Here is a 23,114-nt window from a genome sequence, read left to right as displayed (position 1 = left end):
TTGTTTATTGGTACATAGTCAACAAGACTATTTTTGGTCAAAAGGTTTCCAGTTGAGCTAGTTTCAAGTGAAAGGCTTCTGGCTAGACATGCTTATGTGGCATCCTTGTTAGTAGCCACCTCACCCTTTTTCAATATATTCTGAAACATTCCACTTCCACTAAATTTTTATTTAGTTAAAAATGAGTTTTTTCAAAAATTTAAAAGTACCCTTTTGTAGAGCTTGGATTCAAGAATACAAAAATATAAATTTTTAATGTTTTGATTATTTTTAATATGTTTTTCTATAAAATATTACAAGTAGGTTATTGAAATAAAAAATGAGTCTGATTATAAATTAAAGAAAAAAAAAAAACCATATTAAAATATTCTACAAAATATATGGTGCATTAGAGGAGAACATATTCTCCAAAAGGTTAATTGGTTTTTTGATCATGATAAAAAGACACAAATTGATGCCAAATTAAAACTATTAAATTTTGGTATGTTTGACTTGAAAATGTTAGTACAAAGAAAATATATATTGATTTTTTTTTACCATGCACTATATATTGATGTTATCTATTTGAAAAATAGAAATCAAGGAAAAATAATTTTGTTTTCATTTTTTTGGTGATGTTGACTTGACCTCCCAGTTTTCCGAAATCTTCAGCAATACAAAATTTGTCTTTAAATATAAAATATTAAAAAAAAAAAACATAAACTTCATAAATATTTCTACATTTCCTCAGTTTACGACATTTTATAATTCAAAACAAAAATGCCACTTTTATGTAGTTGAAGTTGAATCATTTTCGTTGTGTTGACCATTTTCTTTGTAAAAGTGTGACACAAGTTTTTACTTTTACTCTTATGAAAAAATATGATTTGTGAATGATAAATGATTGCTTTATATAGGGTTCATAAGGCATTTCCTAATTTAGGCCAACTTCTAATGATCAAGTGAAAGTATTGGGCTCAGATCACAAATGGTGGGAATTGACACTTGCACATGTTTAAGTATTGGCCCCTTTTGAATATTCTTTGGCACTAGACATCGTAGTCCACTAAGACTATGGTGCTAGGCATCTTAGTCCACTCAGAATAGGAATAAAGAAAGATGGTTGCAGAGTGTAATGTCTTAGGACATAGGATTGGGTCACAATATTAGCATATGCCAACAATTTAGATGTGATAGGGCCAAAATAGGATTAAAGTGAGCTAGGAGAGAGAACACTAAATCATGGGCCCAAAAAGGAGTGTAAAATTATCAGGGGATACAATTTGTGACACTACGCATATATTTTTATTGATCTATGAGATTGAATAATTGGGTGTTGTTAAGGCTTTCAATTGGGGTCGTGAAGGAGTTCTTACTTGACATAACTTAGCACTTTGTTACCCCAATGAACCAATATTATACGAGGTGTTGGAAGAAGTACATATTACTTGATATGATTTTTGAATTCTTCTCTATTTTCTATGGCTACTTCCTAGAAGTTCATGTTCACATGCTTCAGTGTGATAAACTTGTGAGAGTTATGGTTGTTTATTGTGAGAGAGTATGAAATGGTTTTGGTTACATCATTGTGATTTTCATTTGATACAACAAGGTTTTTTTATTAGCCACACCTTTTTTGAGTATTGATCAACATACTTGATCGATAGATTTAGTATGCCTTGATCTATTTCTAGATTTGACATTATCCTTGCAGTGGATTTCTTGGATGTGGATGTTCTTCACTGATAGGTTTTATACATGGAGCTTATGATTGTAATTTATGGGTTGCATGTGTTGTTTGTACAAATTCTATTGATATTTTATACCTTTAGAGGTATAGGTGATTGCATGGATTAACATTTGTTATGATTTATATTTATAGGCATGTTCCTTTTTTTTTTGATGAAAACTTGGAGCCTTTATTATCACTCCAATTTAATGATTTTGTTGTTTGAATTGGTATATATTCACCTTGGGTTGTTCTTTTTCTTTCATAGGTTGCATGATGGAGGATGAGATGAGTTCTTGCTTGAGATAATGTATATCTCAGATATTAGTGTAGGTGTCTTGATAGAGCATGACAACAGTCTAGATATTCATTTGGATTGATGGATAGTTGTAATCATTTATTTCATTGATTGACCCATATTAATATATATAAAAGGTGGGAGAATGTTAAAAAAGGGTGTTGTACACCTTACACAAGAAATAATTATTTATATTATGTAAAATAAATATTTATGTGTAGCATCTTTAGGATACATGGTTAACCAAATTAAGTATTTGTTTGGGTCTCATAATGTTAATTTGATCATATAGTTATTTAAATATTTGACAACAAATTTAGTAGATTAAATATTAGAGAATTCAATTTATAAGATGTAATGTAATTAAAATAGATGCGAATAACTAATGTAAAATATAATTGTAATGATTTGACAAGAATTTTGAATTTAAATAGCTAAAATAGTAAATTTAATATCAATGATTTCTAATACTTGTCTAAATCAAAGCACTTTGGAATAGTCATTCTCACACTAGGAAGAATTAAGTGGTCTTGGCCCTAATAGCTATGACACATCCAGGAGGAACTCATTCTTATTCAGAATCCACATGCATGCTTACCAAGCATCAACTCTAGCTAGGACAATCTTTGGTGTACACTATAGCTTGAGTTAGATAATCACTATGTGCCCTTCTCCCATGTCCATAGAGAACAAAAAACTTCTTCTTCTTTTTCTTCCTAAAGTGGTATTCATTCTCTTTCCAAGTCTCACATGAATTCATTATATGATATTTTAAGGGATGGTTTCTAAACCATCACACTGTTTCACAAACAATTCCTTTTGATAATTATTGTTTCCCTTTTAAAAGATTTCTTGTGTGTGTTTGTGTGTGTATGCGTATGTGTATATGTGTGTGTGTGTGTGTGTGTGTGTAGATATACACATATACATATACATATACATATACATATACATACATACATACATATACATATACATATACATATACATATACATATACATATACATACACACACACACACACAGGTACACACACATACATACATACATACATACATACACACACACACACATACATGCATACACACACACACACATACATACACATACACATACACATACACATACACATACACATACACATACACATACACATACACATACACATACACATACACATACACATACACATATAAACTCAATATCAAAAAGAAAATATTGGGTTCAATGGTTTTGTATATTCATGGTTTTGAGGCACGTATTTTTACCTTATAATTTGGTTGTTTTTTACGATCTTGATTTTATAAAATAAAACACATATATAGTTGTTGAATTTGGTTGGTTGGCTACTTGGTTGTTTATGCTTGGTTGTTATAGGTATTGAGCTATCTTTTTAATTGCATATGTAAAGCATAGGATGGGATTTGTGGATACATGCTTGGACACATGTAGAATGCATTCGAGAATCTTGATGTTTTAAAAGTATTAATGGAGACTCTATAAGTGTATTGTCATGTTTTTACCATTCAATAATACACTGAGTGTGGATGCTTTTGGAGGATAGTTTTTTTTTTCTCTTGATTGTTTTTCCAAGGTATATCTGGTGTAATGTTGTGGTATGTTTTTGATATTTTCATTATGACTATTCTATAAGCTCATATGTATTAATTTCTTTATGGTGTTATGTAGGAAATGAATTGATTGACTTGGTAAAATTTCCTAAAAAAATGCAAGGTTGACACACCTGTAAAGTGGAAAATTGGATCCTAGTGACTCCCCACCTAGGAGAGAGAAAGGAATCCACTACGATGATTTTCACTTGGAAAGGAACTTTACATTCAAAAGAGGGGTTGAATCCTCTAGATCCAAATCTGAGGGAGACAAGGATGTGAATTTTGAGTGGATTGCAAGTGGTTGAAGTGCGATTTACCCTCTTTTGTAAATGAGAAAGTTGACTTGTTGACTATGTGGAAAAAGAGAGAAAATGAGTAAAATGAGGAGCTACCACTTTGGGATTGTGCTGTAACATTAAATTTGAGCTAATTAGACTGGGATGGATCTGCCCTGTGAATTTGGAGAAAAGTCATCGGGATCGTGGCAGGAATGTACATGGTCTGCCACAAAATCCGCGAAATGAAAAGGGTTCTTCCATCTCTATAAATGAAGCCCAAACTCGCAATTAAAGCTGCACACCTGCAACCTACACACAAAAAAGAGAGGGAGGATGGTTGTGGATAGGGGTTTGCCTCAGTCAAACCCCAGTTGAGGAATCAACCTTGAAAGAAAGTAACTGCAAATGCTTGAATGTAAACAATGAAAATGTATACCTTGTAGATTTGCAACTTGTTGATGATGATTGCTTTGCTTCTTGAATACAATCACAAATGTTGTATGAAATGACATGTAACATGACAAAACCCTAACACACCCACATGCTTGTAAATGAATGTTGTAATGTTGCTCCAATGGATGAATGAAGAAGACTTGAATGCTTGAATGTTTGATGATGACCTTGAAATCTTATATCTTCTCCTTATGCTCTCTATCTGTCTTTTCGTTGTCCATCCGTCCTTGAATGAGGGTATTGAATTTTCTTTTATACATGCCTCAAGGATTAAATTTTAACCACCGAAGGCCGACAAAGAGGAATTGCAAACCTTGAAGACAAATTGTGCATAGGAGATCAGACAGAATTGACATAGGGCCACCCTAAGAGGTAGGGATAGGGGCGCCATGCCCCTATCCTGCCCTACTTTGGAGCCCGAACAGGGTCTAAAACATACACAAGATATGAAGGAGAAAGAGTGAAGGGGTGGAAATGCAAAAATAGGTCCTAGTTAGGGAAAGAGAAGCTGTCGCCAAGGTGAGGACCCAAAATGTGGTTAAAATTGCATGGGTCACAATTTTATGACACTAAATTTAGCTCTCACTTTAGTGGGAGTATGCATTATGCCACTACTATCAGTAAAGTAGAAGAAAAGAGAGAGATGAAGATGAGAGACACAGAGTAATGCCCCGAGAAGTGTAAGACACCACCAGTATCGAGGAGCAAAAAGCCCCCAATCTTAGGGTCTCAACTCATGCCAACATATGCAAGAGCACACAAAACAAAAAGGCACAAAACACACAAAAACAAAGACAAAGCACAAAAAGACACACGAAAAGAACAAGACATAAGAAAACAAACTAACTAGCCAAAGAGATCTCGAGCTCATATGTCTCAACAACTAATCAGGACACAGAGACCAATGCCATCAAATAAACATGAGCGATCACATAAAAGAGAAAAGATGACATCATTCATGAACTATCAATAGTAAAACTATGAGTTCATGAGAGGAAGAAGAGAGAGAACATGAATACACACTTTGGTGATCCATGAGAAGAAAAGCAAAGAAGAAAGAAACCATGGATGTGTCACCGCTAAAACTAGGTGATGAGAGAAGGACATGGAAAATCTCACCCCTAGAGCCTGTCTAGGTGATCCATGTAAAGAGAGATAGTGAGAACACCGTTAGTTTCACTCAACCTCATGCACATGTGTGCAAGTGAGGTTTGAAGCACCTCATAGGAGTCTATGCCTGAGTATGCTACAACATGTATAGAATGTATAGTACAAGTGTCAATAAAGGTGTGATATCTCGCTCTAAGAGACCGTGCTCTGGTTCCAAGAATAATCACCCCACATAATAGAAAAGTGGCGTCATCTCACTCTAAGAGACCGTGCTCTGGTTCTGAGAATGACCCACTGTACAAGAGAAAAGTGATGACATCTTTCTCTAAGAGGTTTCCCTCTAGTTCCAAGAATGTCTCACTGTACAAGACAAGATAAAGTGAAGACGTCTCTCTCTAAGAGATTGTGCTATGGTTCAGAGAATGACCCACTGTACAAAAAGTGACGACATCTTTCTCTAAGAGGTTTCCCTCTGGTTCCAAGAATGTCACACTATTCAATGCATGAGAGAAGTATGGTACAAAGGAGCAGTGTGGGTGCCCCCTTAAGATGTCAACATAGACTGATGTTGATATCTTAAGGAAATAAGAACAAGGATACCTACCTTGATCACAAAGAAGATATCCGCTATGCAACAATATCATAAATCCAAGCAAGAGAGGGAATACTCTTCATGCAAGGATAAGATAGTTGAAAAGAGATTTATTGCTATAAGTGTAAAGGTGTTCCTTGGAGGAGAAGAGATCTTTGTTCAAAAGACATCTACCCCCAAGAGGAGTTGTCTTAGACAAATATAACATCTTCTAGAACAAGAAAAGGAAAGAACAATAATGCAATCCTTCCTCCTAATTCTAGGTGAAAGTGGTTCTTGATGAGGGATGACTCACGTTTAGCCCCCAGAGGGATGGTTCCATTTATCATAGATTTACATTACCAAGTGTAAAAAAGGTCGTAGTCAAGGATTAACACTTCTTGTATAAGAGAGAACCCTTAAGTCAATAACCAACAATTCTACACAAGGAATGACATCAAGTAATACAATTCACACCATCCACTTAATAGGAAAAAGTGGATCCCCAGAGAAAGAGAGAGAGAGAAGGATAATTGCCCCCCAAGCTAAGGGACAATGAGAAGAGATCACACAATCTATTAGAGAGAGATTAAACATAAGCAAATGTGCAATGAACTTACATGAACGCATGCAAGAAAAGACATTAGTAAATATAAAATACGTGTCTCAAGAAGTGGTAATATTCAAAAGGAAGAGAGAAAAAGAATCATATATTCCCAAGGGGGAGTAATCATAAAAGCATACCATTGTAAGAAATTATAATCACATATGAAAAATGTAGCCCCTAAAGGAAATAATGATAAAAAGGAAAGAAAGGGAAAGGAGTGAAAATCCTTGCCCCCCAAGTGAGGAGAACACGGAGAAACATTACACATGTTGTGATGGTGATTAGTTTCAAGTGACATTCCATCCAAGTGAAACAAAATCCTCTCAAGGAAAGGATACATACTTCTGAAGAGATCATTCCCTACTAAAGGGTATATCATACTTGCGAATAATCGAAACCATAGAAGAGGTAAGATTTCCAAGAGAATGAGGGAAAGAGAAGAAGTGCAGTACTCATTAAAGATGCCCCTCTCTAAGCAAAGAGGGAAACCAAAGAACAATTATATGCTCACATAAGAATAAACCTATGCAAGAAAAGATATCTAACAATGAATGATGCACAAAGATAGAGATAAATGTATAGAAAGAAGAAGAAAAATGGACTTCATGTTGCTGCCCCAAAGTATGTTAAAGTGAAACAATACCACCACTAATGATAAAGAGCCCCCGTGAAATGGGCTAATTATGCCATAGGGTGAAGAGCAACATGAAGGGAAAAGAAGTACCAAGGCATGATGTTTTTACCAAGAAATACAACTAGATCTTCTGTGAGACAAATGTGTGCAAGATCATATTGTATTTGAACAAATTTATTAAATGCATAACATTTTATAATAGAATGTGAATATAAATCATGAAAAATGCAATAATCAATACCTTACACTTTCTTAAGATTTTTGGTTTTATTTTGAGGAGGAAAGGAAATGTTCTTGCCATATTTCAATCTCCAATAGATTCTTGCAGCTAATCTATCAGGATGGTAAATATCATTTTCCCAAGAAGAAGGTTTGTTAGAAGAAGGAGTTTCATTATCCACAATTCTAAATTTTCCACTTTTTATGTCATCTTGAATAGATTTTTGAAAATCAGGGCAATCATCAGCATTATGGTCATGGGTTTGATGAAATGAACAAAAAGGATGCTTTGAAGAAGAAGCGTTCTTGAGAGCTCTCTTGATTTGTTGTTTTTGAAGGTAATCTTTAAAGTTTTGAAGCCTAAGGAATTCGTCCATAGAAAGAGGGGTACCACTTCCTAGGCCGCTTGTAGTTGTTTGTGTAGGAGGGTTTATAGGGATACGGATTCCATGCTCAAATTTCCCAATTCCTTGTCCTTTAAAACCTTGTTTTGTAATTATATGAAAGCCACGACTATAAGAATGTTGCAATTGACTAGATGGAGGAACATGATCATGAATTTCTTTGAAATTTGATGTGTAAGGAGGTAGAAAAGGATTTGTAGATGAAGGAGGAGTATCATGTGGAATGAGAATCTCTTTGCCTTTATTAGGCTTATCCTTTTTGGAAGATTGGGGAAGAACATCTTCATCATCTAAAAGCTCATTTTTAGTGATTTCTATGTGAGGGGAAAGGTCATGAATAAAATGCATGACATCATCCTCCTACATAGACTTTGATGTTGAAGATAGGTCCTAGGAGAATAAGGAGGATCTAAAGATGTAAGAATGTTGATTTTTTCATATTGCCCCTCTTGCTCAAGGGTATGTGTAGAAGAAGAAGATGGATCCATATTACTTTTCAATGCTTGCTCTCTTGTAAAAAGATCATTGGGTAAAGCATTAGATCTCATTTCTTTCACACAAGATACCCTAGGAGAGGTACAAGGATTAGGATTTTTAGGTTTAGGATCTACAAAATCTTTAAGGTGATTAACATAGGAAATGCATTTTGTTAACAACATCACCATAATGCAACATAAATGATACATGAAATCTTTGAGATCTAATTGAAAAGATAATAATTTGGAAATCGTAAAAACACAATATGACCAAGTGCTATGAAGAAAGAGAAGCAACAAGAAATAGAAGAAAATCTTATCCAACACATGATAAATATATGCAAAAATTAATGTAATCACATGCGAAAGAGCAAGTAAATCCAATTTATTAATTGTCATTAAAAGTCTCTTAAGTGAAATATGAATTTGCTAGAAAAGCAGATCTAAAATTGGGACCTTTTTTATGAAAATTAATTTTAAGATTTGAATTTGATGAAATTTGAATTTGTGTTTGACCTTAGAGAGTGTTAAAATTGATAAAGTACGTTGATTTTCTAGATTTAAGAAGAAAAATACAGTCAATTCCGTCTCCCGAAATTTCAGGAAAAAAGCCAAGGACCGTGGCGGGAGTGCACACAGTCCGACCAACATTTTTTGAAATTTTCAGGGATGATAGAAATTATGATTTTAATGTGGAATCCAAAAGTATAGCTGATTCATAGATGTCTAGATTGGTCAAAATTGCAGTCAAAGGCCGAAAATGAAAATATCTTAAAAATTAGGGTTTTATGATTTAACCACTGAATTTTCAGCATAAAGAGACGGATGTGAATTGTAATTTTTGAAATAAAAATCAGATCTAAAACAAGTAATTAAATTTTTACACTTGACAAGCTTTATTTTCTCAAAATGAAAAATTAGGGTTTTTAGGCAATTAACCTCTAAAATTTGCAAATAGATCAAACTTGAAAATGAAAATTTGAAATTCAAATTGCAATTAATCAGATCTAAGAATGAGAAATTAGAATTAATGTGTAAGACGTCAGGTTCACCAAAATGTAAAGTGGAAAATTGGATCCTAGTGACTCCCCACCTAGGAGAGAGAAAGGAAGCCACTAGGATGATTTTCAATTGGAAAGGAACTTTAAATTCAAAAGAGGGTTTGAATCCGCTAGATCCAAATCCAAGGGAAACAAGGATGTGAATTCTGAGTGGATTGCAAGTGGTTGAGTGTGATTTACCCTCTTTTGTAAATGAGAAAGTTGACTTGTTGACTATGTGGAAAGATAGAGAGAAAATGAGTGAAATGAGGAGCTACTAGTTCGAGATCGTGTTATAACTTTGGATCTGAGATAATTAGATTGATATGGATTTGCCCTGCAAATTTGGACAAAATTTGTCAAGACCATGGTGGGAATGTACATGGTCTTCCACAAAATTCGCGAAACGAATAGGGTTCTTCCATCTCTACAAATGAAGCCCAAAACTGCGATTACAACTGTGCACCTACAACCTACACATAGTAAAGAGAGGGAGGATGGTTGTGGATATGGGTTTGCCTCAGTCAAACCCCAGTTGAGGAATCAACCTTGAAAGAAAGTAATTGCAAATGCTTGAATGTAAACAATGGAAATGTATACCTTGTAGATCTGCAACTTGTTGATGATGATTGCTTTGCTTCTTGAATGCAATCACAAATGTTGTATGAAATGGCATGTAACATGACAAAACCCTAAGACACACACATTCTTGCAAATGAATGTTGTAATGGTGCTCCAAAGGATAAATGAAGAAGACTTGAATGCTTGAATGTTTGATGATGACCTTGAAATCTTGTATCTTCTCCTTATGCTCTCTATCTATCTTTTCGTTGTCCATCCATCCTTGAATGAGGGTATTGAATCCTTTTATACATGCCTCAAGGATTAACTTTCAACCACCGAAGGCCGAAAAAGAGGAATTACAAACCCTGAAGACAAATTGTGCATAGGAGATCAGGCAGACCTGACATAGGGTCACCCTAAGAGGTGGGGACAGGGGCGCCACGCCCCTATCCTAGGGAGATAGGGGTGCCATGCCCTTGTCCTAGGGGGGACATGAGTGCCATGCCCTTGTCCTGCCCTATTTTGGGGCTTGGACAGGGTCTAAAGCAAACACAAGACATGAAGGAGAAAGAGTGAAGGGGTGGAAATGCAGAAATAGGTCCCGATTAGGGAAGGAGATGCCGTCGGCAAGGTGAGGACCCAAAATGTGGTTAAAATTGCATGGGTCACAATTTTATGACATTACAACACCTTTTGCAACATAAACCAAATTATTGTGTGAAATTGAGAACAAATGTGTTCTTACTAGTTGCCCATTGAATGGTGTAAGGATTATAGTATAGAGGATTCATCATTCACTATAGACTCTTGAAGTGTTCCTTCTAGATAGACAACATACTTTTTCACCAATCTAAAAGGAGTGAAATGTTTGATGTAAACTATAGTACTCTATATTTATGTTGTTGGAACACAAGTATTTATTGTACCTATTAATGCACATTTTAAATACATTGTAGAACTTTTGTACCTTATTGACTTCCAGTTATTTCTAGTGTGACTTTAATGTGGATAGTATCCAATAGCATATTTAAAGGGTGTCATTGGTAGGAAATCATGATATATTTGAAAATGACTATGCCCCATAGAACTATAAAGAGCTATATTATATGTATTATAGATGTACATAATATTTTCATCTCATGTTTGTGAGTGCATACTATTATAGATGCATAGAAGATGTGCAAGTATGCATATGATCACATTTTTTTGGACATCTAGATATATATGGAACGTTGTAAACTAATATGATTTTGTATCTAACATGATCCACAAATTTTACCAAAAAAATATTTCTAAATTATGGGTCATAGTCATAGACAATGAATAATGGCAAGCCAAAATGATCCCAAACATGACTAAACAAAAGACACAAAACATCTGGTATATTGTCGATTTTTTCTTATACACAATGATGATAACCATCTTGGAGAATTTTTTTATCATAATGAACACATAATCCTATTCATGATTTGTTGTAAATAGTCCTCTCATTATTATATTTCTTAAACCCCTTTACTTTATGAGATTAATTGTGTCGCCATTCTACCCATCTAGGAGTATTTAGCTACACATGTAATTTGACAAACATATCTATACATATTCCTTCTTTGTGCATTCATGCTTATCTATTGATATTATTACACTTTGATAGTGAGATCGCATTGGTACATAGATTTTGACTTACATTACGAGGCATTATTCCTTTCCCCTTAACTGGTTATTTCATTTTTGTTATATCTTTATATGTGGAGCATCATGCTTCCCCTTTTAATTTCATGCTTACGATTTCTATATCTTGGGGCTCTACCCCATTATTTTGGCTTTGAATGCCATAGTTGTTTATATACAAGTACATGAGTGTTCCCAGCCACTAAGAGCCACATCATTATCAAATTCTCATGTTGGAGGTAACAATGTTATTTATTTATACCATCTCTAACCCATGTACTTACCATGCATATCCTTTAAGACATCTATATGATTTCTACATGATGTACATCTCTTTACGATCATTGCTATATTTACATACAAGATTATATTTTTACTTGCTTAGATTATATATTTATTTTTCATGTACTATTTTTCACCTCTTCTACAATTCCTTTTATCGTTTGGATAGAACTAGTTGTAGGGGCCATATCCTATAGTCAACACTCCCATGTTTAGGTTATGTAGACAACTTTAGAAGCATATATATATATATATATATATATATATATATATATATATACATATATATACATATATATATATATATACATATATATACATATATATATATATATATATATATATATATATATATATATATATATATATATATATATATATATATATATATATATATATATATATTCATATTTAGTACCATTGGAGAGTACAACATAGAGAAAAAGAGTACACAACAATACCTAGTAGGGTTCATTATTTGACGTGGATTCATAATGGTATCCTTGTGATGTTTGGATGATTTCTTTGCATGTTTATTTGTGAGTGATACATACTTGGAGACGTATGATCATTCTAGTATACACGTACACCTCAAAGATGGGCCAAAATCCAATAGACTGCATATCCATACCATTTTGCATTATTTTTTGCACCCTTTTGAATAAATTATCCAAATACATAGACATAATGATGAATGGTGTAATTATTTACAACGTTGAGTCCCTTATGACATGTATGTATCCATTATGTAAGCACTTGTCATTTACAACATCCATATGTTTACATGTCCCCATATGGTAATGGGGAAGTCCTCATGATCATAGACTCATCCTTTCCAAATTTAAGTTTGACTTGCTCTTGCCCATGATCAACTAAACATAAATTTGTGTGACGCGTTTCTATATCCTTGTATTTAAAAGCATACAATGTATTCATTCATTTATCCAAGATTTTGGATTTGTATTTGCATGACACACTTCCATTGGTGCAATAAAAAGGAATCTAGATCTACGAAAATTCTAGGGGCATATGTGTTACTAAAGAGTTTTTTTTTTCAATTATTTGTACACATTTTTGCAAGTTGACCTTCAAGAATGCATCCCTATTTAATATACTGACAACTCTAGAACCAGGGTATTTAAATGCCACCAACCCTAAAACATTAGGAAGTGCAAAAGCAGTCAATGTGAATCTAATGAAGTAAAAGACAGGAGTTTTCACATTTCACAATACAAGTTTGTAGATGTAGGACACATTTGTAATTGCAAACTAGTTCTAAATTGTGAGACTTGCCCTTGTATAAAATTCAATTGAATTTTTTAAGTTCAAGGAGGATACTAGTCTATCATCATTTGTTCTACATTATAAAGTGTCTATTTCCATGCTATTTCAAATTGCATACATTCTTCAATTATAGAGCTAAGTATCATATTTGTTACAATTACATTTCCTATATTAACAATTCAATTGTTAAAATATTTGATCTCAACTCATAATCAATTAATCTATATTAACATATGTTAAAATAGCAAATATTTTATTTAATTAATGTAGACTATTTTTTTCAAAATATTTTCTTTTACAATTATACTTGATCTCATTTCCATATTATTACACTTTAATTTATTGACAAATTTAATATTTAAAGCATAAAACATCTGTTAAGCTACCAGTCATAGTTTATAGCTAATAAAAAGAAGCTGACCTGATCAAAAGCAGCCCATTTAGTCTTGTCACAGTAAGCTATCCACCCAACATTATGAATCTCCAGGCCTCTTTAACTTCAAATCCTTACCTAAAAGAAAAGAAAAATATCATTACAAAATATCTAAAACCCAGTCCATTGATTTCATTGATACATTTTGATCAATTTAGCAGTTAACAGAAGAGACTCTGGACATTCAAGGAGGAAACCTGTGTCTCACTATTTTTCAGATTTCGTATCGATTTTTTTAAAATTTTGATGATAGATCATAGAATGTATTTCAAAATGTTGAAACTACGAGTTATTATCTAAATTTTTTCCATATCTTCAAACACTTATAAACACTGTAAATGCATCTTATCAATCACTAATAAATTTGAAGACAACTGATTTAAAACTGTGCAATTGAGATAACAAATCAATATTTTTTCTCTGAGATTTCAAACCATATTGATAAATATTCTTGAATCCAAAACACGTTTCATTAAATCTTTAGCTTCATAATCCTAAATACAAATTTACTCATTTATTTATAATGAAAAAGAAGGAAATATAAAAATATGAAAAAAATAATAATTACTTACCTTATCTCTGAGGTTTGGTCTGGTTTGAAACCAATTTCTTTGATGACAATCAACCTTCATATATGCACAGAACATGAAATCCAATTCAGTTCATCTGCTACGCCTTTCAAACACTGTAATAGTACAATAAAAAGTCTTCTAGCTAAAATAGAAACCCCCCCACCAAAAAGAGAAGATTTAGTAGAATAATGAAAAGAAGGGTAGGAAAATCATAAAAGAAATTAAAGGCTGTGTCCCAATGCATTTGTAAAGCTAGGGAATTAAATTCAATGGGGTCCAGATGTAGCCAAGTGTAGGGTGGATATTTCCTCCGAAATGCTTGGAATCCTGGCCATTATTCTTTCTAGATTTTTCAATTGCTTGTCTTGTACTTCTTGTGTGAAGAGTTGCCATTCTTTGCTTGAATGTCTGGTATTGGAATCTTGAAGCTTTTTCAAAAATTCATTGAATGACTTTATGAAAGTTTAATAAATAATTTTGTATCATATTTTTTGGTTTCATCATTTAGCTTCACATGGTCTTATGTATTTAAATAAGATATTTACAATGATTTGTACTTTTAAGTTCTCTATTTGGATAGAGGTTGTTTGGATTAAAGAATACATGTGTTTTTTTAATTTTTAGCGTGAAGACATAAGGTCACAATGGCCCGCGAACACAATGGCCCCATGGTCCAGTAGGGGTTTGTTTTATCCGTGACACTACATGTCCGAAGACAAAGAATACATGATTTTAATCATATAGTAGCTTTTGAAAATTATTGTATAATGGGCTTAAAGATAATTCTCACTTTTATAGAGACTTCTAGTATTATGTAATGATGAAAATTTATATGTTTTTTTTTGGGTTTTGAGTAGATTATAATCATTAGTTTATAATTAATATATATTTTGTATGAATTTAGTTTATGATATTATGATATGAGTTTAATTATATGATCATAATTTCTTAGAGATTTACCATTCATTATCATAGCTTAGATATATAAGATCATACTTGATATAGGTTATTTCGATGATCTTAAATTTAAATCTTAAATTTTTGAGATTGAAATTAAAATTAATTGTTATCTATTTCTTTTTGTAACAAACATATGTGTTCATCTATGTGATAAGTTGTATTTAAATGGATTCATTCATTCATTTTGAAATCATTTAATTTAGGAGCATTTGATTTCACATCTAATCTTTTTCTTAGAGATTTACCATTCATTGTCATAATTTAGATACATAAGTAAGATCATACTTGATATAGGTTATTTCGATAATCATACATTTAAATCTTAATTATTTGATATTAAAATTAAAATTAAATCTTATTTACTTTTTTCTGCTAGTTGTAGTGAGCTACCCTAACAAACATATGTGTTCATCTATATGATAAGTTGTTGTATTTAAATACATTCATACATTCATTTTGAAATCATTTAATTTCACATGTAATCTTGAGTCACCAAAAAATATTTATAATTTATGTTTTCAGTTTTCACATTTTGTTGTCTACTTGTCATCATATTGCTCGTGTTAGCTTGCTTAATTAAGAATGTTACAATAAAGTTAAAGACTTTTATATGTTGCACATTCATCCATAGAGGTGTTAAGATTCATCATTGTGTAATTCTAGACCAAAAGACAAGTTAGTATAGGTTTATCTTTTGTAAAATGGAGTAATACAAAATTGGCAATAGAGGATGTATTTGTTAAAAAATTGTAATTACATATGAATTGATACTTGTACCCATGCTTTAGGCTCAATGTTTTGATTAAGGTAAAAGCAGGTTTTGAAGGGGCCCCAAAACCCTTTACAAGAAGAACTTAAACAACAAAAGCGACGAGATACAAAAAGGAACAATCCAACGAAAAGCCAATAGAAAACCAAAGAAAACCAGAAAAAGCCCCACAAAGCCAGCAGGCCATCCAGATTCCAGAAGAGAAACTAGTTGATTTTTTCCAGGGCATTTGCCAGGGTGTTGCTAATTTCATGCAACTCTTTGATGTTATCCCTGAGATTAGGGAGATCCTTTGCAGAAGCAGCCACAACTTTCTTGACACTAGCCCTGGTCCTCTTCGCAGTGCCACCAACCGGAGTAGCTTCACCGCTACCAGTCTGGATAGTCTCTTCATCCAAGTCAAGTTCCACAACCGGTTTTGGAGAGCAGGTATGATCAAAGACCTTAGCGATGTCCTCCAGGTTTTTAGTGATAGCAGAAAGGATACTTGGGATAATGCCCATCAGATTTTTCATCGCCTCTCTCCCATCTTCCAGCGATTTAACCTTATCCTCCATATTCTGCTTCCAGTTTATCTGCTCTCTATTTTCATCCTCCCTCTTCTCATCCGTATTTTTCCCCTTTTTTTCCAGGTTCTTCAGGAGCTCATAGGTCCATCTATCATAATCCATTCTTGCCTCAGAGAGTTTCTTGAGGTTATCCAAGAATAACCCTTTACCCGCACTTTCCTTATCCTCACTAACCCTGTCCTTAGTCAGGTCCTTCTCAGAATCTTTGTTCATTTCCCTCTCAGAATTCACATCAGTTTCCTCATTATCCTTGAAATCCACTTCCTCCATCGGATGGTTGTTGTCCTTACCAGGGCAATCACTGAGGATAGGGCTTTCATTACCAGGCTCATTATCACCACTTTCTTCCTCATTACCCAACTCCTCATCGTTCCATCTGTCTTCACCATTGGAGTCATCCATCTCCATTTCGCTGCTTTCCTTTTCAATTTCCTCTGTTTCCATCCCAGGGGCACTTTTTCTTTTTTTGCTAGATGACGCCTTCTCCTTGCTGGAGTCTCCTCCTTCCATCTTTCTCTTACCTGGAGAGGCAGAAATCCTCTTGTTTTCCAGCAGGGTGAGGGTTTTGCAATGCTAATAGATGAGCAGCAAAAGCCTGCAATGGAGAATCGGGCTGGAAGGGTTTTTCCTGTGTTTATTGAGGGACCTGGAAAGGGACCTAAAAAGGTAGTAGGGTAGAGATACCTTTTTGTCGTGTCTGAAATGGTTTAAGAGAACAAAGTGGTAGGTGTGGGCCCTAGAGAAACAACCTTCAACCGTGATGTATTCCATAATTGCATTCAGAACCCAGCCCCACAATTTCTTGATATTTGCAGCTTCGTAGTAGCCCCCAGTGGCTTTGCCGATTTTAACCCTCTCTTTCTCTTTCCGTGGGAACAAATTGACCACGTTGTTGGAGACTCTAAGGTCTCGAAAGAAATTAAGCCTAGTGTGGGGCATGCCAGTCACAGTAGATATGAGCCCAACGTCTAGCTTAAACTTAACTACATAGATTTTAAAGGAGCCATTAGACTAGTTTTCAGAAATCTTGGAAACAGCAAGGTTTACCCTACCTTTGTCATAGTCCACGAGCTTCTCCATGAAGTTGTGAGAGAACCCTTTTTCCAGTTTTGCCCACACTTTCGGCATCGCTTTCCAAGTCGACGTATTGTCTGGTTCCTCCCTCCTTAGGTCTCCTCCCATCTTTGGATTCAGGCTATCTGCTCTATTTCTCTGCAAACTAAGCCCTACGTTCTCGATGTTGCTTGAGATTTTGAACCAGGTTACCCACAAAGTGTGCAACAAATTATTAAAGATTGTTGGAGATCTGCCACTTTGCCAAGTAACGATGACCTTTCCATCAAGGCATAAATTATTCATATTACCTATCATGATTATGTTGTCCTTCTCTCCCCATATGACGATCCTTTCTAAGGAGCTCTTTAATGTTTAAATTGAGATCTTCCTCGTGCCAAATCGATTGGGAATCAGAGTTAACCCCTATATTCACTAAACAATCTGCTACACTATTTTGCTCTCTGAAGGCATGTTTAATAATAATTTCTTTAAAACTTGCAATGATCTCCCTAGCTTTCATGATGATATTTTCAATTGACCAAGAAGGCTCCGACTCCCCCTTTAAACACTTAATAATATTAAGTGAATCTCCCTCAAGCCATAATTTATCATAATTAAGATTTTTGGCTATAATGAAGGTGTTCATGACAGCTGAGGCTTCGGCAAAATGGCTAGTTTGACTCCCCAGAGGACCAACCACCGCCTTTAAACAACTTCTAGCAAAATTCCTAACAATGCCCCCATATCCAGCTTTACCCGGATTCCCCTTAGAGGCCCCATCAAAGTTAGCCTTAATCCACCCCTGAGGAGGAAAACACTAGATGAGACCTTCTCTTCATGTCTCCTTGCTGATAGTAGTGGTAGTGAGGTTCCACCTGTCTTTGAAGTCATCTTTAGCAGCAGGTCCATGATCAGTGCCATAGAGGCATTTTAAAATACTCCTAAAATTTTTATCTACCACCACTTCAGGAATAGCCCTTTTATCCCTAAAAATCCTATTGTTACACTCTTTCCAGATATTCTAGATAACAATTGGTAGAGTAAGTCTCCAAGTCTCCATAATTTTAGGATTAGAATTACGCCAGTGCCATTGCTGCTAGGAATCCCCAAGGGAGTTCGGGAAAACCCAACTCAGGTTCTACCTGCTTAAGATGATTTTCCAGATATCCTGACTAAAAGTGCATTGATTGAGAATATGGCAAGCTGTCTCTTCTTCCCTGCAACAAAGAGAACACCTATTAGGAAAAACAAAACCTCTTTTATGAAGGTTGTCTAGGGTTAAAACCTTATTTTGGATGAAAATCCAAAAGAAGATATTAACCTTTGGAACTAACTTCTTGTTCTAGACTTTAGCCCAGATGGGAATATATAACATTGAGCTTTAGGCTCAATGTTAATGTTTTAAAGTGCATTTGATATTGTGTTGCAACAAAGAATATATAACATAAGAGGCTACCCTTGATTTTAATGTTAAAATGTGTATTGACTTCATGCATGTAATGCCCATTCAAATCTATATTGTATCTATTTAACAAACTGCTAGATATAAACAAAAAAAGAACAACAAAATTTTGTGTCTTTTGCTAACTTAGCATTATGGTTGAGCTTTCAAGTGTATTTATTATTAATGTCTTGGCAAAGCAATTTATAGAGAGATATTCTTTTAATTTATTTTTCATTATTGGCACTTGATTTCATTTTCTTGTTATTAATCAATCTAATTCATGTCTATTTGTGTCTTTCACATTCTTTTTCAATAATCTAGGATAGTTTTCTAACTCAAAGCTTTGGAATTGCTTGGACCTATTTGCTAAAGCAGAAACTTGCGGATCATTTCCATAGCTTGTGGAGCCTAATTTCATTGCTTCCAATGTTCCTTGGCTTGTAGCCAACCTTCCTTTGGGGTCCAAACATCATTCTATGTATTTTGTGAAGGGATTCCTTTGGCAGAGGTAGACCTTGTTCTTTTACATGTTACATCTTCTTCATCGGCAATTGTTTCATCTTGGGTTGACATAGATCATCCTATGATCTAGAGCTATGGATATCATATAAATCAATGTAATTAGGCATATGAAGGTAGCATATAGAATATAGAAGATCAATCTGAAGGTTAGGGATTTGGAGTTGGCTCGCATTCTTGCTTGAGCCCAAATACTATATTTTGAGCATGCTTGTAATCAGGCCTGTGTACCGAATTGTGTAAGCCCGCATGTTGTCGATTAGTTGTGTTTGAATTCTTGATATAATATAACTATGATTTTGCATAACCTTCATCGCATTGAGTTGTTTGTGTTGTGTTTCATTTGTTGCATGGTTTAGACTGTTCTCTTTGAGGACTTACTCCTGTCATGATTGCACCAAATGGTATCAAAACGAGTTATCATTCCAGAGATTGTAGAGTCCTGTAGAAATTTTGTTATGGGGTGACATATTGAGGATTTGATCTGCAGCTATAGGGGACTTGTGTAAACATGGCCCGAAGAGGAAATGTTAGAGGTGGTGGAGCATTTGGAAATGTAGACCTTTCTGTAATGGAAATGTTGAGAGGATTTGTAGCCCGATTGGAAGTTGTTGAAATGATCCAAAGAAGAGGTCGACATGTTGAAGATATAAGCGATGATGAAGAAGAAGTAAAAGTGAGAGAAGTAGGAGCAAATTCATCAGCAAATGATCCAGATGAAGAGAGGTTCATAAGAGCCTTGACAAGAGTGAATACCATACCACATTTTAGCCCATTGAATTATGATGGCAAGTTAGATTTGGCTGAATTGCTTGATAGGATCACAGAGATGGAAAAGTATTTTTATTTTGAGAACACTGTTGAAGAGAAGAAGGTGAAATATGCTTGTACTAAGTTGAAAGGGCATGCATCTCTTTGGTGGGAATATTTGAAAGTAGATAGACAAAGAAGAGGTAAAGAGAAGACTAAATCTTGGGAGCGGATGCTTAACAAGTTGAAATCGAAGTTCATGCCCGCTAATTACAAGTGAATCTGTTCTAGAAGTTGTAGAACCTGAAGCAGAAGGAATCTAGTGTGAAGGAGTATATTGAAGCATTCTACAAGTTGAGTATCAGATCCAGACATATTGATGAAGAGATTGAACAAGTTGCTAGATACTTGAATGGGTTGCAAATTTTTATACATGATGAACTTAGTCTAATCAAGTTGTGAGTGTTGAGGAAGCTTATCAATATGCTTGGAAAGAAGAAGAGAAGTTGAACAAAAGACATGAGAAGAAGCAAAGAGGTAGAGGAGGAATATTTCAAGGAGGAAGGACCTATACCAGAGGAAGAGGACCATATGCAAATCAAAACAAAGACAAAGAAGCTAGCAGAGATGGTAGTTCATACCAGAGGGATAACAAAAAAATTTACCAGAGAAGATAACTTGATGGTTACCAGAGTGAGGATTATGAAAAGGAAGACAAAAGATAGGATAAGAGAGTGTTTAGAGGAATCTTCTTTAAGTGCAGAGGAGAAGGACATTGTGATTTTGAATGTAAGAAGACATAGAATAGTAGAAGAGTAATATTGGTGGAAGAAGAACCTACCAAATCAACTAACATACTGAAAGATGGAGAATTATTGGTGATGAGGAGAGCATTATGCCACACCAGAGATGATCAAGAGCCTTTGCAGAGGAGGAATATTTTCAAGACAAGATGTAAGGTAGCTGGTAAGTTTTGTAAAGTTAAAATTGATAGTGGTAGTTTAGATAACCTTCTTTCAAAGGAGATGGTGAGTAAGCTGAAATTGGAGAGATTGAAGCACCCTAAGCCTTATCAGATATCATGGATTCAAGATGATCATAAGATAATGGTAAGTGATTAGTTTTTGGTAAAATTGAAGATTGGATCTTATCATGATGAAGTTATGTGTGATATTATGCCTATGGATATATGTCATATCTTGTTGGGTAGACCTTGGCAGTATGATAGAAAAGCAATACATGATGGGATAAATAACATATACACTGTTGTTGCAAGTGGGATGAAACAAACCTTGTTTCCTTTGGATGAGCCTCTTAAGAGTGAATGTTTTATAAGTGCTATGATTTGTTTGGTAGATAGAAGGAAATTCCTAGATGGGATGAGACATGAGCATGTGTATTGTTCTTTAGTTCCTAAGAGGTCTGAAAATCCAGAATGAAGAAGAACAATAAGAGGAGATAAAATAGTTGTTGACAGAGTATGGAGACATCATTTTAGATAATGTACCTAATGGATTACCGCATGTGAGAAGTATCAGTCATTGCATGGAATTGATTCCCAAAGCTAGTTTGCCTAATAAAGCAGTACACCAAATGACACTAACAGAAAATAAGGAGTTGAATAGACAAGTGCATGAGTTGTTGAAGAAAGGTTTGATAAGAGAAAGTTTGGGCCCTTGTTTAGTTCCAATAGTGTTAGCACATAAGACGAATGGAGAATGGAGGATGTGTAATGGCTCTAGAGAAATAAATAAGATCACAATGAAGTACAAATTTCCCGTACCTAGGATGGATGATATAATGGATTGTTTAAGTGGAGCTAGATACTACACAAAGATAGACTTGAAAAAGTGGATACCATCATATTAGAATCAGAGAAGGAGATGAATGAAAAACAACATTCAAGATAAATTGAGGACTGTATGAATGGTTGGTGATGCCTTTTGAACTGACTAATATATCGGGTACTTTCATGAGGTTAATGAATGAGGTACTAAAGAAATTCTTGGGTAAGTTTGTTATTGTGTACTTAGATGACATCTTGATTTTCAATAAGACAAAAGAAGAGCATATTTTCCATTTGAGAGAAGTTTTGTAGAGATTCAGAGAAGAAAAGTTCTGTAATGCCCCGCCAGGAAACCCCGAAGGGATAAGCTAAAATAACAAGAATAGAGTGCAAATTTTTTTTTTTAAAGAGTTACAACACATAAGATGCAACAAGAAATCAAGGATTCAGATTACATAGCGGAAGACTTCATCAACTAACACCTAAAGAGTTTCCCAATGAGATTACTTAAATTTCACAATACACTTAACTCACACAATTAATCCAAGAGCTGAATATCTTAATAACGAGATAATTCATAATCAGGATAATTTCTTTCAAAGGACGGAAATATAAATCACAACAAAGATTCATCCAATAAGATCCATTCATCAACCTCATTCAAGCTTTTCAATTTAAAATTACAAACCATACATCTAACATCTAATACACTAGGATTTCCTCATAACATAAGAGATCTTTCCAAGCATATTTAAATTCCTTAACGACAACTGAGTAGAATTCATTACTCTAAGATACGTTATTCCATATTCCAACTTATTGCATTTAAAGGACGATTACACACATGCATTTGCGATAAATCGCATCTCAACCAATTATGCATTCGATCAACATGGCATTCAAGGAAGAAATGAATAAAAGCATCTAAGCTAATTCCATTTATCCACTTAACCATTCTAACATAAATTAATCATACATGAATAAGCTGAATAAAGGAAACATAAGAGAATACATCACATAACACCATAATGATCTCGGAGTTCACCC

At 34.3% G+C, this 23,114-nt stretch overlaps 1 protein-coding gene across 2 annotated transcripts in view; it reads right to left on the bottom strand.

Moving 5' to 3' along the window:
- Nucleotides 1-14,347, bottom strand: part of LOC131046645 (protein PLASTID MOVEMENT IMPAIRED 1-RELATED 1) — a 45,994-nt gene extending 31,647 nt beyond the window's left edge. For both annotated transcript variants that reach the window (XM_057980431.2, XM_057980432.2), the window contains exons 1-2: nucleotides 14,215-14,347; nucleotides 13,631-13,720 (exon numbers count right to left, since the gene is read on the bottom strand). The gene's annotated coding sequence lies outside the window, so the exon portion shown is untranslated. The remainder of the gene's footprint in view (nucleotides 1-13,630; nucleotides 13,721-14,214) is intronic.
- Nucleotides 14,348-23,114: the final 8,767 nt, after the last annotated feature.

The sequence above is a fragment of the Cryptomeria japonica genome, chromosome 11, assembly GCF_030272615.1.
Source record: "Cryptomeria japonica chromosome 11, Sugi_1.0, whole genome shotgun sequence".
Classification (NCBI taxonomy): Eukaryota; Viridiplantae; Streptophyta; class Pinopsida; order Cupressales; family Cupressaceae; genus Cryptomeria; species Cryptomeria japonica.
The sequence above is the reverse complement of the archived record's forward strand: the minus strand, read 5'-3'. Positions and strand labels throughout refer to the sequence as shown.